Source organism: Phasianus colchicus, chromosome 21, assembly GCF_987193195.1.
Source record: "Phasianus colchicus chromosome 21, bPhaCol1.hap1.1, whole genome shotgun sequence".
NCBI lineage: Eukaryota > Metazoa > Chordata > Aves > Galliformes > Phasianidae > Phasianus > Phasianus colchicus.
The window spans coordinates 4,307,995-4,324,454 of NC_143456.1; the positions used below are offsets into that span (position 1 = coordinate 4,307,995).

At 45.6% G+C, this 16,460-nt stretch overlaps 1 protein-coding gene across 9 annotated transcripts in view; it reads left to right on the forward strand.

Annotated features, from left to right (window-relative positions):
* COL26A1 (collagen type XXVI alpha 1 chain) overlaps positions 1 to 16,460 on the forward strand; it is a 160,604-nt gene that overhangs the window by 6,846 nt on the left and 137,298 nt on the right. The gene's annotated exons all lie outside the window — the stretch shown is intronic.

Below are 16,460 nucleotides of genomic sequence, written 5' to 3' on the forward strand. Positions count from 1 at the left end.
GTTGACTTTTGAAACCTCTTTCAAGCTGAGAAGGTATCTGTGAGCTGCTTTTAGTAGGTCTCTTTTCTTGCCTGCGTGTGTGCTGTCTGTCCAATGAGAGCTGATTGAGCTGTTTCTCAGCTACATCCCTTTGTGCTGAGCTAATAAACCATTTGTCAAAGCTTTAATGGAAGGTACTGCTGCATAGAAGTGCATCTATTCACGTTCAATTTTGACATCAGGTTATGCACCCAGGTATGTTTTTAATTGTAATTAATCTGGACCACCTCTGCTGGGTATGTAGTGAGGAATGGGCCTTGTTTCTTCAGGGTCTGTTTTCTCATGTATGTGTGTATGCTTTTGTTGGGAATTGTTCCTGATCTGCAGCTGGACAAGACTCTTGCTTCTTGCTTTTTGCTTCTTAATGGAATACTTGATACAGAAGAGAGGTTAAAAAAGAACAAGCTGACAGAATACCACATGAAGACACTGTAGAGTGTAGACTAAAGGTTTTTATTTTTTAAATGAAAGATACTTTCATAAGAGAACAGTTTTGGAGGCAAACCTTGCAGAAGTCAGAAGGGGAGCACAGCAAGTATGATTGCAGAACCTGAATGCAAGTGACTGATGGTCTGCTCAGGGTGAGAAACTGCAGTAGGATGCTCCTGACCTTCTGTGTGCTGGATGTAAGGGCACTTTAACACCAGGAAAAGGAAGCAGTGTAGGTGCTAAATGAACTAGATCTCCCTCTTGCCCTGTTGTGAAGATCTTGAGAAGGAGCTGTTTAGTCATGGCATCACTAAAAGCTTCCCTTTTGTTCTTGGCTTGTCTTTGCCTGGGGTCAGTTCTCCATCTGCTCTTCCCCCACAGGACTGTGCTTAGTTAGCCCTTCAAAAGAGTGGTGCTGGGAGCTCTCAGCTTGGTTCAAAACGCTTCTTCTCATCGTGAAAAGGCTTGGGGCAGATGGGCTGCTGAGGTTGTTGGGATGACATAACGTCTCTGTGTTGAGCCTCCCGTTGGCCTGGTGCTGCAGTTCTTGGTGGGGTGTGGTAGCCCTGAACGGAAGGGCAGACACTTCTCTTTGCTGTGTGCTGCTCGGCCCTTATTAAATTCAGATGTTCCTAACCCCTTCCTCCGGGCTCTCATTATTGCTGTAAACACAGTAGAACACAAGGAGGTTTTAAAATCCCCATTCAAGGCAGCAGTGGGTGACGGCTCTACCAGCAGCTCTTCAGTGCTTGTCCATGTGTAAAGGGGTTTGGCATAAATTGAACCTTCCAACCAAGGGAAATGCTGTTCATTTTCTCTATAGAAAAACGCTTTTTATCTGATGCCACTTTTCTTCCTCTTGCCTCAGGTTGCTTGGCTCCCCGGCTCTCTTCTTGCCTGATTCTCTGTTACTTCAGTACTGGTCTGTTTTTTGCCACCCTGCTTAGTGTGGGCTGTCTGGCTGCTCATCTCAGTGCTGTTATCCTGCACAAACTTTGAGTTGCTTACATCTTCAAGTGGCAGCAAAACAGATACCAGCTAAAACGTGACTTCCCTCGCTGTGCTAAGATGACCAAAAGGGCTCTCGTAGAAGAAAATGCCTGAATCTGATGTTGGCAGCTCTGTATCTCAACAAGACCTATTCTAGATTTACTGTGTGACTCTGTAAGTTGCAATTCATGCAGTGAAAGATGTCATTTGCTCCCTCTGTGGGAACCTGTCACTCCTTGGTATCTCTACATATAAGCCATTAATTCAGAGTGTAACCAGGCTGTTTCTAGCCTTCTTGCATACGGTTCTCCATGGACTAAATACTTTGAAAATCTACCTTTGTCCATGTGCTATTGCTTTGCTTTGAGCTGGGGAGTTGGCTTGGCCTGTTGCATGCTGTCCAACTTGGTAAAAGCTGCTCTCCTATGAGATCGCTGAAGATCTCAGTTAGGATTACCTTTATGACTTGTTTTTGTGACATTTTTGATGAATGCTTGGTTGTAGATCGAACTGAAGGTGCTGGTTCTGAGCTGTCAGGAGCAATGCCACGCTAGGAAGATGATTAGCTTTCTGCTGTTGTATTTGGTAGCTTCTTTTAAAGAAATCTGGGTGATTTGAAGGCACCTGAAGATGAGATGCTGCAAAGTGCTGAAAATCTGTCCTGTTTGAGTCTCTGGCGTGGTCTAAATTGATGTTTCTGGGAGTCACCAAATGAGAAAAGCTCTCAGTACTCTACATCCCTGAGAAAGCACTGATTGATATAATTAATGGTCATGGCAGCTTTGAGGCAAACTTATGCTGCTTTTAATGAACTTAAAGCTAAAATAGCAGCAGTGCTGAGAACTGAGCTGTCAGCTTGTGTCTGTCATTGGCACTACCAGCACAGGACAGGGAAAATCTGATATGCATAAGCTTCCACGTTTCAACAGGGCAAACCTCACTAACCTAAACAGTAAAGGGGGGGCTGCATTCCTTGCTATGCCTAATCTCTGTATTTTGTTAAACATGCATTCCTGCCAGAACATTACTGGGCAGAACAATAGTGACCAGCTGGGCAAGTGACCTTAGCTTTTCTGGTCGGCAGAGGAATTCAGCATCTGAGGAGTCCAGATTCTCATGTGCAGCTTAAAATGATCTGGATTTAGTTGCTTTTAATTATCAGCTGGCTGATTCATAAGGCTTTGTTTTCAATCCTGTTTCCCAAGAAAAGAAGCATTGCCTTAAATGCTCAGTGTATTCTATAGCAGAGCAAAGTCTGGGAACTGAGGCTTGTACATTTTTTTTCTGACTTTTTTCTTTCCCCTAAATAAAGTGGAAATATTACTGTTTCCCTTTGTGTAAAGGAAGGCTCTGGGGAGTGCTTGATGAGGGTGTGGTTAGATCTTAGATGGAAAGCTGCAAAACCCAATGTATTGTATACGAATATACACAGGAGTTTATAACAGAACCTATAAATGATAATACTTGGCACTTCTGTACGCTTCCACTCTTGCAGAAGGTAAGTCATTGTGCTCCTTGTTGAACCTCTCTGAGCCCACATGACTGAAATTTGCCTTTAGGAGTTGGTCTTTGAGTCCTGCAGAGAAGGTTTGGTTCAGCAGGCAGGCTGGGAAGGGAGGGTGGGAGCAGGGCTGGTGGCACAGGATGTGCTGCTTCCTTACCCTCCTACCTGGCAGCACCCAGCCTTTGAGCAGGACTGTGATGCTGCAAACTTTCTGTTCCTGTGCAGCATCTTTTATGTGAGAGCAAAAGAGGCTACAGACCTAAAATTGGGTCTACAGGATATTACAGCACTTGGCTTAACGCTGCTGAAAATCAGCATAACCTGCAGCAGAATATATTGTTTCCCTGCAGTGTATTTCAGGGTATGGTGCTGAGCCAAATGGTTTGAGCTATCGCACAGTAAAATGCTGTCTCTTGGGCTGCTGTTACTGGAAGTCACTAATGTATATCACAAATGATAGAAAAAAATTGGATTGCGAAGTTGTAGGAATTAGGCTGTAGGGCTATGGATAAGCTTTGAGCGCGTGTTGTGAGCAGAAATAGTAAGACTATTTTGCCAAGCACCAGAAGAATACTTGAGTCCTGATAGTGTAGTTAAAAGTCTGCTAAAACTCTTCTGAGACCTCTGCAATGAAAGCCATTGGAATTTTGTTGCAAGGACTACAGCAACACGTTCATTTTCTTGGGTAATATCCTTGGAAACAATCAAGTTCTCTAACTTGTCAGACGCTGCCAAGTGGCTCATGGCATCCAAACTAGAAGATTTCAAAAGCAGCTTCTAGAATTCTGCTGAAATTAAACTTTCAGCTCCCAGGTACCCTTTGGAGGAGCTGCTCCATGACTTTTGGGAAGGTAAGGATGAAACTATGTGTCTTTACTGAGTGGGAAGAGGGCTGCTGATGTCATGGGAGTTATTGCAACTTGACTGAGTGCAGCTAAAAACTGGAGGGGGGTGTATAAGACATTCCACCATATGTCTCAGTTGACTCTTGGAGTCACTTTGTACAAACTATGCGTGGGTTATGGACTTGTATTTAATGTATCTCTACAACCTAAGAAGGCAAGACTTGCTTTGCAGGGCACTGCTGTGAGCTCTGATGTGTTTTTGTGTGTTTTTTCTTCCCCAAAACAAAGGCATTTGACCAGAACTGCACACAGCTGATAGGATCTGAGGCTCAGGTTGAAAAATTCAAGAGGCTTCTTCCATAAACATGTTGACTGCAAGAGGAAGTGGCTCAGTAGCTGCTGTACTTCCACGTGTCTCCCTGTTCCATGCTTTCTGATCGTATGCGCTGGGATCATTTCACTCCAAATCCATCTTCCTGCTATAAAAAGTGTATGACACAAATGTGTCATCCTCTACTGAAATGCCATGTATATATTTTCCCCCCAGGCTGCATTGAAAGATGTAAAGGAAAACCATCATGTACGTGTATGAGGGAGAAAAAGCATGAGCAAACTTCAGTTGTGATATGCAAGAACTGCCTGCATGCAAACTCTAGCACAGTAAGGAACTGTAGACCGTGCGGTTGCTGTGCAGCTTTGTGTCCTTCAGAGTTTTTCTGCTCTGCCTACAATAAGTAAAGCAACAGGGTGTTCTTCTTCTGAAGTGATGAACAGAAAGGCAACAATACAGAAATAACTCGCACACATCAGTGAAATTTAGGCCACAACTTTTGTTTTAGCAGAACTAGCTTCCATGCTCTTCTTTGCGTCGCTCCTCGCCCTCTGACTATTTCTACTTCTGGAGAAATCTGCATGAATAGGAAGGGATGGGAGGGAGAAGGTCAACAGTTTTCAATGCCATTGTCTGGAGTCTGTCCCAAGCTTTGGCAAGTAGTGTAGAATGGGATGGGTGTATCCAGCGTCACTGCTGCCTCTCAGTACACATACAGCAGTGCTCTTCCCCCCAATATCTCCAAGCACATCCAATCCCAATGCAATGAGTGCTGGTGAAGCCTTTGCTTCAGGAGTTGGTTGTTTGTGTGTCTTGGTTCACACCTTGCCAAAGTTGTGCCTGCAAGTACACTGGAAGCTTCGACTGCCTTGGAGAAGACAGCTGGGTTGCCCTGCACTTTTGCACTGGCAGGTAACTTTAAACTTCAACAGCAGCAAACCCTACAATTCCCCCATCTAACAGAACTTGCCATCCCTGCAGTTCTCCACAGAACAGGGCAGGAATGTTTTCTGGACAGATTCTGTGCCTCTCCTTCAGACCCCCTGCTGTCACCTCGCTCTGGCTCGGTGCTCCTTCCCCCCCGTCCCATTTCCCACGTGTGTACTTGGGAATGTTTAAGGCACTGTTATCATTCCTAAGGAATCTACTGTGCGTGCATAGGCGATGGGATTTTTTTCGGCTGTTATTACTTGGCCAAATCAAGCCTATTTTCCACCTGGATACAGAAATGTAGATCTCTTCCCTTGAGACCATCTCCCTTCCAAATAGAGGCTTCCAAAGTGCTGAGGCACTTAAGTGATTTCTTCGATTGTTCAAGAATTTTTTAATAATAAGGAAAGGTGTTAGTGTTTCTGTTCACAAGAGGATGAATTTTTTTTTAAAGATTTATTTCTAATGAGCAAACTGTATTGCAAGAAACAATATAGCTGGAAATGAGATGTGGAGACTTCAAAAAAAAAAAACCCTGAAAACCTAGATATGTTAAAGGTAGAAGGTCCTTTTAAATTGAAAATATGTTATTAGAGCCCTTTAGGTATCTCCTTGCAGTCTATAGACACTTAAGTGCAGTGGGCTGCCTTGTAATTTAAACACACGCCATCTGGCTAAGAGTGAGTTTAAACAGTGATGAGGCAATGCTGAGTGCCTGCTAGTAGGGGATTGGGACTACTGTGTGCAGAAGAGCTGACCTACAGCAAATGCAATGTGCTTACGTTTTATGGCATTGGATCAATGTGGTTGGCCAAGTGGAAGAGTGGGAGTTGAAAAAAGGGGACCAGCAGTCTGCTGATGTGCCACAGCAATGCCATACAGCTATAAGTGCCACATCTGTACTGCTGTATGGAGCATGGAGTGATGTTTCCAGTTCGCCCAGAGGAAGACTTTGTGGCTGGGAGGTGTTCTAGGGCACCTTGTTGCTGTGTTTAAATGGGTACTGGGAATGAAAGCTTGAGAAGGAAGCAAGGAAGGGAAGGATAGGATCACCTAACCCCTGTGGGTGCGTGCTTGTTATGTGTATTGCTGATCTACTACACTAAAGATGACTCTTTAAGCTCTGCAAGTGGGAACCATTGAGGCATTCTCCAGCTTTGCTCACTGCCTCTGGTCTCTCTCCTAGCATGCACTGGAATGTAAAGGGCAAACTCAGCTCTGATCACACAGCAGATCTCAGTTTTGATGTTCCTACTTCCCTACACATGAAACTCCCATGGGTGTGACTGGAACAATAGGATGATTTTCCAAATTATTTTTTATTGTAGTAACGCCCAGCACAGCCTTGTGCCAGACATGGAAGAAAAAATTTTTTCAATTTAAATAGCAAATTAATATGCAGGCTTTGGGTTTTGTTTTTCAGAATGATTAACACTTTGAATGCTTAACCAGAGAGGTTTTGCAAGGCTTTGCTCCAATGAAGTTGTGGCCTCAAGTGATTCAGCCTGGAGGTGTCTGAGCTGGGCAAATGGAAGACAGCTTGCTTTATTACCCTGCCACTGCAGCTGGCTATTCAGAATAACCTGGTATATCAGTAGGGCAGCTACTGGAGAAATGTGTTCTGTTCTTGGAGTCCAGGTGTGTTTATAGGGTTTAGGGTACAGCTGCCCCCAAAATCCTCCCTGAAGCATCAGAAGTAGCCCTGTGTTGGGCCTAAGGCAAATCCTGGCTGATGGGCACATGAGCTTCGGTTGCCTTGCAGCAGTGGCTGAGTTGGCAAATCAGAAAGGGAAGAAAGGCTGGAGATCTCAAAGCAGTATAAAAAAGATGTATTTTTTTTTAGACTGGTTTATTTCTAACACCTCTTTCCAGTACTAGGATCATTAGAACGTTTTAGGGTTTTCTTGTAGCTTGCATTTGAGAAAAGACTATGGCTGGTGTTGTTTCTTTAGCTGTTTCAGTGAGGATGCAATGGCTCTTCATATGGCAATCACCTGAAACAGAAGTGATGGGAGAGAAAGCTGAGCCTGCACGCTTACCTAATGCTGAGCTGAAAGAGGTCCCCTTGCTTCATTAAATCTAGTTCCCCACAGTGATGGGCAGTCATGCAATAGGCAGCTAGTCTTGGAAGGTCAGCTGCATAGTCCCTCTATGTTCATGAAGTGCTCTGCAAGCTGCTGAACAAATGCAAGACTTGGATTGAATGAAATGATTGCACTGCAGAGCAGGAAAAGGGAAGGAGAGATAGCAGGTGGAGGAAGCACTGTTGGAAAGGTTTGGGGTCTGTTTACCTGACACGGTTGTCTCCTTCCATGTATGTTTTGTTTTTAGCTCTCAGAAGGGTGTACCTGCAATAACAGTCAATCTCCACTGTTCAGAGTAGGGAAAAATCTGGCACACGTACATTAGATGGATAGATTAACGTCATGCAATTAATACAAAGCCAAGGCTTATTCTTACCACCCCGATGTTTTCCCCTTTGATACACACAGCACTCTCCTTTTGACACTGCCTTTTGTTCGGGTAGTGATTTGTGGGTTCTGGTGCCAGTATAACATTAATGAAAAACACTGCCTTGTCTGGGCAGAGTCCTTGTGTTCCTGTCATGCGTGTGGCTTTCATTGCTGCTGGTAAGTGCTGTGAGTTTGGCAACAGAAGGCTGAATTGGAGGGACAAAGATGTGCTGCTGCCTGCATGGAGCTACATAAGTAGGGAAAAAATAAACTTGGGAGCATCCAATTGGGAAACATCCTTTTCAATCCAGGTGGACTATCCTCCTGCATCAGGATGCAGGCTCTGTATAGCTGTTTCCAGTTTGAAGGAGATGCTGAAAACCAGCTACGTGAGCCCATAAATGCAAGAGGCAGATTTGGCCATTTTGGTGGATGTAAATTGAACAAAATATTGCTTTGTTATTATCTAACATAGCAAGGGGACTTTGACAGCTCTGGGTAGTGGCTTTAAGGATGCTGGCAGAGGCTGTGGTCACATAAGGAGCATTCCTGAAGTATCAGACACAGTCACAGGGCTGCTGATTCCCCGTGCGAGTTTTTCTAACAGTTTTCTCTCTCCAGAGATCTTGAAAACAAGGTGGCAAAGTGTCAACATCCTGCTTCTCCACTCATAACTCTCATCAACCTCCTGCTACTTCAAAGTCAGATCGGTTCTGAATGAATGTAGTGGTGCAAATTTGGATATGGTGACTTTGAGTATAAAGCTGGTTTTTAATCTAACGAAGATCAGAGTCACTGTCAGTTCTAGATCAGATTTCCAGAGCCAGGTGAAAAGTCAAATTGCAGATGTGTTCTTTAGAAACATAGGTGCATTTCCAAGAGATAGTTGGTGTTACACATCTCAGCTTTGTACTTTTCATCAAGGTCCTATGGATTTTTTTTTTCCTCCAACTCCTCCCTCAAAGCTTAAGCTTTCTAAGAATGAACAGAGCAGTGCTGCGGGTGTATTGGAGGCAGGGGATCTGACTGCAACTGTTAGCCAGCTGTGCAAAAATGTTTAGGCTCAAGTTCTTCTTTTGAAAGGCCCTGTTTCATAGAGCTTTTATGTTGCAAAGATGACATCCTAGGATGTAGCTGTGCATGATTTCCATGCTGCGTGGATATCAAATGCCAGATTCCATCGAGTCAGTCTAATTTAACTGACAGATTCCACAGATGTTTCTGTACGTTTCCTCTTCCCTCCCTTGGTGAGCATTGGAAACTGTCTTCTCACTGACTGTGATAAACATGGGGGAGGGAGCAGCGAAAGAGTTCAGTGCAGGAAGAATGCCTGTAAAAGCCAATAGCTTAAATGGAGTTGATGGTAGATATAAATCAAAGGGACTCCATGCTGCAGAAATCGTCCTTGAGCCCTTCTACCCCTTTTGTATGCATAGACGTGTGTAGGCACAGAGCTGTGTGCACTGATCACATTATCAGTCTTTGAGACTGGGCTTGATTTCCATACTGTCTGCTCAGCCTTCCTTAGGTCCTCATCTGTATCTGCTATCATCTGTGTTTGTATTAGTGCTGATGTAGAAGGTTCGTCTGCTGTATCAGTGAATCCAGTGTGTGTAATGGAGGAGAGCTATCTCCTAAGCCCCTGCTTTGTTATGCGTGGTGGCTGGAAGGCCCCTTGTGAATGAGATAGGGGACTGGAAGAGAAGAGGATGGTCTCATGGCTGAGGATGCTGAGTGCTGCCTGGGGGAGTGGGAATCCTGGTCTGTCACCAAAACAGTTGCACTGCAGCTCTGTACTGTTCAGCTATTCACTTCCTAGGATTTAATAATTCCATTAGGGAGAGGTTTTCCCTTAACTCCTGTAACTTCAATGGCTGCAGGAGGTTAAGGCAAAATTTTTTGAGCTGTTTCCTATGAACTGAAGTGAATTCAGCCCCTGAGGTAATGCTGTTTGGAAGGTCAGCCATGCACACAACAAAGCAAGGAAAGCACAGTTCAGTGTACTTGGCTGTAAAACTGACTGAAGATTAAAACTATTGTGCAGGCTAAATTTTGCTTTTCTCTTAAGGTAAAGGTTTCTCTGGGACTGAACTCCCTTCAACAGTCTGATGAGCCCCTTGGTGTGGGAGAACTTCAGCCAGTTATTGGCAACTGAGTATTTGAAGTGCAGTTAGCATTGGTACATGGGGAAAGCCTGTGCTAATGGGGAGGTGCCCAGATAAATTGTCCAGTCTGATTTTGCTAAGCAAGAATTATTTTTCTAGCCTCTTTTTCAGACTCTTACTTGAGGGCAGAGAGATTGGAGCTCCTTCCAGTCTTTGTCTGTCCGACGCAGCAGAGTGGGGGATCTGGAACTTGTCTTATTCCTGTTCGTGCCTCTGGCTCTATGCAGCTTCAAATGGCTGCTGCTGTCTGGCTTCAGAAACGCCAGCAATCGTCCAGTTTTACTCATTTCCCAAAACAAATGGACTGTTATAAAGATTTTCTCCCTTTTTTGCAGGAGTCAGAGTAACCTCTATTAATGCCTGAAGTACCCAGTGGGAGTAAGGCATGCGTAAAACATCCATATTGACAAGAAGATTACTGTGGCTTGTCATGTCTTCTGATTGCAGGCCCCTTAAAACTTTGTAATGGAAGAGTTGCTCTGCTTTGAAATGAAACTTGCCATCACATGCTTCCATGCAGCCTTTGCCACCCCTGCAAAAGACAGTCTTTTGTGAATTGCATGGCAGTGATCCACTGATCTGCAGTCCCAAATCAGTCCCTCAGCTCTGAACATCCTCATTTCATGGAGGCTGGTGCCCAGCTCTCAGTTCTGCAGCTGGCTTTTCTCTGGTCAGCAGACTGAATGACAGCCTCTGCTCCCCAAACCTACCTGCATGGGGAGAGCTCGGATATGGCTGAGAACAGGAGATGCTTAAACTCTGCTTGATTGTTATCTGAGCTTTACAGCAGTGTGTGATGAGATTGTCTGTCTCTTTCTTAGCCAGGTCGCAGCAGCAAAGGGTGATCTGAGCACAGGCAACCAAACTAGCTGATAAATTTGATCCCAATGGGAGCCAAAGCAATTTGAGGGAGGTGTGCTTTTGTGAACAAGAACGGAACAATGTGGTGAGGCAAAACTGGATGGCTCAGGAAGTGATGCCCAGGAAGAGCCTGGCAGGCCTTGAATCAGCATTCTTGGCATGCACAGGGCAACTTCTGCTCCTGGCCTTGATGGAATACAGAAATAGCCAACCCCTGCTAATGTGGGCTGCAGCATGCAGTGTGTAGCTTGCTGTTCTGGCAAAGTGAGAGGATGCTGTACTATTTACGGAGAGAAAAGGGCATGGTTTGCTTTCATCAAGTCAGATTGGCAACATTTTCCCAGCAAAAGTCAGCGACCTTCTGATTTTATTGAAATTCCTCTCTGTGATTGCAGGGAAACTGATAGCTCCAGTGAAAAACGTTATGAGAAAACTTGGGGAAATCTGTCGAGCTATCAAAACACTCCTACTGTTTTCTGTGCCCTAAATGTTGATCTCTGCTAAGTATAGCACACAGTGTGTTATCCTTATGGAAACAAAAAGATAATTCAATGCAGTTGTTTACACAGCACAAAGCTTTAGGGCAGACTGTAAGCATCAGAAATGCCAGCCTTGTTGAGAGACATCTGCAGTATTGACTGAAAGTGGGGAGAGTTGGTTTGTGCCCAATCGCAGTGAGCAGGTGCTGATGAAGCAGTTGTGCATAGAAATCTTTTGTTTATGCTTTTCTTTTTTCCCTTCTGGAACACTTTGCTTTCTTCTTGGCTGGTTAAGGCTTGATGATTTAAGCTTTCTGCGGTGTGTTTTCATCGGAAGCACTGAGAGCACATGACGTCTTCATTTTCCTTAGCTCTACAGCAACACCAATGGCTTTGTTCAGTCCAACGTTGCTCAGAGTGCAGCATAGCATGCTGGTAGGGCTGTGCTGTGCCAGCCGTAAGGCCGTGGCTGTTGGAAGCTGCAGCCATGTCCTTCACTCCAGTGAAAGCATCAGCCAAAAAAAAAAAAAGTCTCATGTGTGGTAAGTGCTGCATGCTGTAGGTCTGTCCTGACTGGGGCATGGCAACAAGTCAGTTGTGTGCGCGGAGCTGAACTGTGGTCTCCCTGAAAGGAGTGATTAGGCAAGAATGTGGCTGCTTTGATTTTTCAAGTTGCATGCTCTTGATTAAACAGGCTGCTTGCTGAGTCCTGATCGGTTCAGCCCGGTGGTTTCTGACACGGTTCAGTTTGTGATCACTTGTCCAGTGGAATGAAGCCTCCTAACAACCAGTTGGCTTTTCTTTTACAACCCCCTTTGGAAGGCCCTCCAGGGACCAACAGGAGTCTGAGCTTGAAGAAAAGCCAGTGCCTTGGACTGGGGAAGAAGCAGATGTGGTTTTGGGACTGGGGCTGTCAGCTAACTGTAGTGCAAATGGTTCTGAGAGTTTACAGTGGGTGAGGGCATCCCTTACATATCCTTTGGGTTGTGGCTTCACCGAATGGTGCTGTGCAAATCCAGATGGCCTGAAGTGGGGAAGCTTGTGGTCTGGCGTTTTTCTGTCTCTGAAACGATTGCTCTAAACTAATTCAGTGATGTTAGTCAGGAGTACAGCTTTGATATGTGAGTATATGGCCCTTCTGGAGCCTGTAATATTTAGCATGAGTATTTGTTACCTTAAGCTCCCGCACATTCCACAGTCCATTTTCTGTAAGTTGCTGTAAGTTTCCAGGGGAGAACTGTGCATCTAAATAAGGCTTCTGCTGAGAGAGAGCAGGGTTCTGAAAGCTGCAGAGATGTAGAATGTGGCTTCCTCCATAGGGTCTGCCTACAGAAGCAGGATGCAGCCCAAGCCCTCTGCACAAATCCAGCTGCCGTGGGACCCCCTCAGCCTGCTCTGGATGTTGGCCTTATTCGTCCCCTCAGTGTCTGGATACCTGAAGCCAGTGTCACAGGCTCTGCTGAGTCTGCAGAGAGCGAGCAACTCTCTTGTGTGCCTAGTAAAGCTCAGAATAGTAGTTTTCAGAATAGCCTCAAATTGGCCTGTTGCTTTGTTGGCCGATTTTTCAACGGTAGCCTGTTGAATTTGTTCCTTTAGTTAGGCTGAAATGCCTACAGTAATGTCTTGAACCTGTACATTGGGATATCTACTGGTATCAGTGTTTGTGCTCCCTCTGGAGTGGCTCATTGGCAGCTGTGATCAACATGAGGCATCTTGGTCTCTAACACTGGACTGGAACTTTCTAAACCAGTAGCTCACAGGCTGTGATCTGCAGATCTTCAGGGGCCTGTGAACATCTTCCAAGGATTAAATAGGCTGTGAGAGGAAGGCATCCATTTGGAAACAGCCGGGGAGAGTGGAGCAACTGAGACTCTGCTCTCCAACCTGGGCAGTGGAAGACCAATTCCATGAGGCACGGCAGGGCTTTGTGTTAAAAGTGTTCGTGATGAGCTTGCATGAGATCCAACAGCTCCAGCCCTAAATGAGCTGCTATTTGGATCATTTAGTTTGCTGGGTTGGAATATTCTCTTTGAATAAGCAGTAATGTGTTCTCTGCCATCCTGGATGTACGCCATGAAAGTTCTAAACCTTTCTTGCTAGCATCTGTGTGTAATATAAGGGGTCATTTATAATCTCCGTAAGCCGTGATATGGGGCCTTTCGTCACTTGCTCTGATTCCTGCTTGTGTTCTGGACACTGCTCTTGCAGACTTCTGGCTTGCATAGGGAAATCTGGGGGTGGGTTGCTGTCTGTCTTTTGTAATCACTGTGCTATTATATATCTACACTGAGGCCTGAGCTAATCCTAAATACACGTCATGGTTAGCAGTGCTCCTGTCATTATTCTCCCTTGCTCCTGTGCTGTTGTACAAGCCATGTACCTGGAAGCTACGTTTGTAGGTAAGTGATGCTGTTTGTGGGAGGCAGAAAGTAAAGAAATGAGAGAAGTTTATTCACGTTGTACTCTAAACTTTGAGGTTTGACCATTTGTTTCCCCTCATGATCCCCAGTGCTGCCCAAGGCTCTGTCACAAGACTGGGACAGGGTCTATCCTGTGAGGCTCAATCTGAAGAAGGGCTTTTCCAAGGCAACAGTGATTTGTTTGATCACTGTTGATTTGTGAAGGGATGTGTGTGTACCTGAGCAGTTCCTTCTGAGGACCAGGTAGAACAAAGGTTCAGGAGCACAGGCCGTAGCACTGCTGGACTGTTTTCAATAGGAAATCTGCATGCATGCCGGCAGCAAGTGCTAAATGAAAGACCTGGCAGAGACAGCTTTGTTTTTCCTCCCAGTGAAACTCTGTGATGGGCGAAGGCCAGAGGGGCACACAGGCTGCACAACAGTTAAAGTGTGTGTAAATAAATACTTGATTTATTTGGATTTCACTGGCAAGCCAGACTAATGCTCTTGATGTGAGGAGAGGCCCATGAGTCCTCAATGACTACGCTCTGTTTTAAAATGTGGTAGCTGCGTTCTGAGTTTGTTGCATCTATGCTCCTTGTTGCTCTGATGTGTGAAATGCTGCTCCATTCTTCCCCTCCAACTGGACCAGTTCCTTTCCTCATTGCGTGTTCATGAGAAGCTTTGTTTCTCATCACTTTAAGACATGTGCTCCTGCTACTGTCCTGTCAGATTCTGTGTATGCCTGACGTGAAATGTTGTGCAGAATGCTTGTGCTGTCCCTCTGACAGCTGTAAGTTCTGTGCTAAAAACGTGCTTGAGTTAAATAGGATGAAGCAGTGCTTTCCCAGACCTTCTGGCTGCTGCTTCTCCTTCCATATAGCTGTCCCCATGGTATGGGGAGACCTTAACCAGCTGTACTTATTGGAGCACACACCCTGTGGTTAAGCCTCAGAGAGATGAAATGAGAGCCAGTTGCACCATAGCTTGAAATAAAACCCCCAGACAACAACAAGAACGAAAAAATAATCTGAGTTAGCACATTTCCAGTCTCTTCTTCCTCCTGTTTTTGTCTCCTAAGCTTGGTGTAGAAGTTGTGCTGCACCTCAAGGATGTGCTGTCATTTTTGTGACCCGAAGCTTCATTAATCTTATTTTTGGACTCATTGGAACAAAGTTTTGCCCTTTGCTTCCATGAAGTAGATGCTACTAGAGGCATTTGAATACGATGGGATTTGATCCAGAGGTCCAGGGTTTGCATGCTTAGTGCAGTAGCTATGTCTGTACTGGGGGCAATGTGGTGGCCTTAGCACTTCTCACACTTTAAATCACAGAATGGCCGAGGTTGGAAGGGACCTCAAGGATAATGAATCTCCAACCCCCCTGCCACATGCAGGGCCACCAACCTCCTCATTTACTACTAAATACTTGATCAAATCTCTGGGGCAGGGAGGAAAAGGCATTTCTCTGGTTTATCGCAATGAATCTTAGAGAAGGGGCTTACCAAGACTCTGCTGCAAGCCTGCAGAGAGCATTACATATGAGGAACTGGGAGTGGGTTTGCAGCACACAGGGCAGTCTCAGCAGGGAAAGCTGCATGTCTGAGCCTTGTGCTGCTGCTGGGTGTGATGGCACTGTGGGGAAGCCTCTGTCCCCTGGTGCTCATGCATCAGGCTGGGGCTTGGGGAGCAGCCTGCTGGCCCTGCCTTGCCTGTTGTCATCTGCAGCACTTGGCTACTGGCATGCCTGCTTCCTATTCACGGAGATGGGAGCTGGCAGCCTCCCACAGAGATGGGAGGGGGATCCAAAATGGAGGAGGGGGGATGGTTGCCATACTGTGGGAGAGGAGCTGGGCTCTTCTCAGTGCAGAGGATGCTCGTGCAAGTGCCTTGTGTGTTGTGGGCCCAGGCAGGTGCCTCCGCCTCCTGTTGCTGACCCCAGTTCTGATCCCCAATCAATAAGGAAGTGGCTCTCGAATCTGCTGCCTCAGTGCAGTTACAGAAGCAAAAACATGAACCAGAATTTGGCCAGTATGAATGATGTGTGCAAAAGGGAAATACAAGCATCCTATTTTTCCTTGCCCCATCAAGCACAGCATTTGAACCAAAAAATGCCTTTCTGTGAGAAGTTAAACAGTATCTATGGGTACTGACTCCAGGGCTGGCACTGCAGTTGCTGTGTCCTCATACATCATGTGATAAACAGTTCTTCTGTTTTCTTCCTTTAGGAGACAGCAAAATACTCTGGTCCATTCCTCCCCTTTATTTTGCGTTGCCCATTTTTAAACTGTAAGCTCTCCAGGGTAGCAGCATGACTTGTTTGAGCCCTGCTGACAGTGAACTCCACCAAACAGCAGAATTCTCCAACTCAGATGTTTTTCAGCATGCTAGGTGGCCAGGGAGTGATCCCATAATGAGCAGGATGAAATCAAGACCAATACAATGGGAGCTGACTAATGGGAGATTTGAAAGACCTGTTTTGTTTTTTTTTTTTCTCCTCTAAAATCCCATTGTTTATGATAAATTACAGAGCTAATTATGTACTGGTCTCTGAGGACCAAGAAAGAAGCATTACTGGGTCTCTTATGGTTCAGGTTGGCAGAAGTGGGGAATCTCTCTGCAGCTTTTGGAGGAGGAGGTGGAGTGGGAAATGGAGACTGTAAGCTGGGTGAGCTGTTGCTGGCAGAGGCAGCAACTCCACCCCCAGTTATTTTGGTTTTACTTCAGTCATAGAATATCCTGAGTGGGAAGGAGTGCACAGGGATCATCAAGTTCAGCTCCAGGATCCACACAGCACCACCCAAAATCAAACCCTGTGTCTTCCTTGAACACCAGCAGCTTGGTGCTATGACAGCTGCCCCAGAGATTCCATTCCAGTGCCTCCCCACCTTCTGATAAACCCTTTCTTAACCTCCAGCCTGACCCTCCCCATCCAAAGCCCCATGCTTCCCTTGGGTCCTATTGCTGTCACTAGAGAGCAGAGAACCCTATTAACGACCAGCTGAGCCTGATCCACCAGCGTGTTGTGTCCTTGTCA